The 1,754-nt window shown below is 38.2% G+C and overlaps 1 protein-coding gene across 5 annotated transcripts in view; it reads right to left on the bottom strand.

The window, feature by feature from the left end:
- Nucleotides 1-878: 878 nt before the first annotated feature.
- LOC122061614 (protein DETOXIFICATION 40-like) overlaps nucleotides 879-1,754 on the bottom strand; it is a 6,449-nt gene continuing 5,573 nt past the window's right edge. Inside the window, exon 8 of one of the 5 annotated variants that reach the window (XM_042624994.1) lies at nucleotides 879-1,107. The gene's annotated coding sequence lies outside the window, so the exon portion shown is untranslated. Of the gene's footprint in view, nucleotides 1,439-1,754 lie in introns of all 5 variants that reach the window. The other 4 variants (XM_042624995.1, XM_042624991.1, XM_042624996.1 and 1 more) reach the window with 4 other exon arrangements.

The following is a 1,754-nucleotide window of genomic DNA, read 5'->3' as shown; positions in this document are numbered from 1 at the left end:
TTTTTTTTTTTTTTTTGGTTAACATCCAACAATGGCAGCTCTTTGGAACCGGAATTCCTATTGGTACACCGGTAAGATCTCACAAATTCTACACATCCATCCTTCTTGCATGATTTTAAGAATTTGGTGAGTATAATGCATGAGAATATTGGCAGCAACACTACAATTTTGTGTAGAGGTGTAACTTAGGCGGACCTTGCTTGTATATATATGGGTTGAAATCATCTGCAATTCCGATCTCGTACAATTCCGTGCAATACCACCTTCAGACGGTGACATAAGTATTGATACCAATACAATGGTCCAGATATGGTACAACTAATAAAACATTAAATCAGTGAAGAGACATTTAAATCAGATCTAGACCAGTGCATTGGTATCAATACACGTGTCACCCCCTAAAGGTGGTATTTCATGGAATTGTACGAGATCGGAATTGCAGATGATTTTTTTCCGTATATATATATATATATATGTGTGTGTGTGTGTGTGTTAAAAGCTCTCATGGGCTGCCACAAGTTGCAACCTTATTTCCTTTTGGTGATTTGAGTTTGGGAGAATCTTTCCGTCATCATGAAATCTAAGGGACGAGACCACCTACACCCCCCCTCGAGTGGCTCAGATGGTCCCTGTTCAACGAATTTCTATTCATCATGACCTTAGGAAAACTAAGTCTTTTTGATTTTCGTAAAAATCTTTAGTCTTGTGAGCATCATCATCAAGACCCAAATTGTAAGTTAAAAATGCCATAGTAATTTTATGATCATGTGGTTTGGGTTTAAGGGAATCATAACTTGAGATGTCTCATTTTGATGTGAATAGGCAGACTGCTTCAGAATGCCTTTATGTGTATCCAGAGGGAATGAGAGACATTCTAATTTACATAAAGAAAAAATACAACAATCCTGTTATATATATCGTCGAGAATGGTAAGCCACTAAGCCAGGAATTTCCGATGATTACAAGCTATTAGTGGAAGAAGCTTTCAATGACGAAGGGAGAAAAGTTGCCTTGCGTGACCATCTTAAGTTCGTTGTTGATGCCAATAAGTATTCCACTAAATTAAATCTTCCTATAGAGCCATCCATCGTGTTCACTATCATTTCCCTGAAAAGTTCGAACTATAGAAAATGATAACATCAAAGGATTATCTACAATAATAGCTGAGATTTATTATAGATAATCTCAGGTCCCAGGAGATCTCGCTAATTAGTGGGTCCCTTTTTATATTGGCAGTGAGGAGTGGATGTGGAGGTATTCTTCTTGTGGTCATTGCTGGACAACTTCAAGTGGGATAATGGGTTCACAGTTCGTTTCGGTATCAACTATGTAGACTTCAAGAATGGACTGAAGAGATACCCAAAGGAGTCAGCTCACCCGCTCAAGAACTTCCTCAAAATAGACTGAATGAATGCTGTACCATGTTGGGAAATTAATTCTCCAAAAAAAAAAAAAAAAGACATATTTAGTGCACGAGAATGTGTAAGGTCGAGGGAGAGAAAAACTACGCTGCCTTACCACGAGAATGTCGAGAGTGTTTCTGTATCAACTATGTAGACTTCAAGAATGGACTGAGGAGATACCCAAAGGAGTCAGCTCACTCGCTCAAGAACTTGCTTAAAATTGTCTGAATGAATGCTCTACCATGTTTGGAAATTAATTCTCCAAAAAGAGAAATACGTATTTGGTGCACGAGAATGTGTAAGGTCTAGGGGGAGAAAAACTACGCCGTCTTACCACAAGAATATCAAGAA

This window comes from Macadamia integrifolia, chromosome 14, assembly GCF_013358625.1.
Source record: "Macadamia integrifolia cultivar HAES 741 chromosome 14, SCU_Mint_v3, whole genome shotgun sequence".
Taxonomy (NCBI): domain Eukaryota; kingdom Viridiplantae; phylum Streptophyta; class Magnoliopsida; order Proteales; family Proteaceae; genus Macadamia; species Macadamia integrifolia.
Note: the sequence above shows the minus strand (reverse complement) of the source record. Positions and strands in the feature narration are given on the sequence as shown.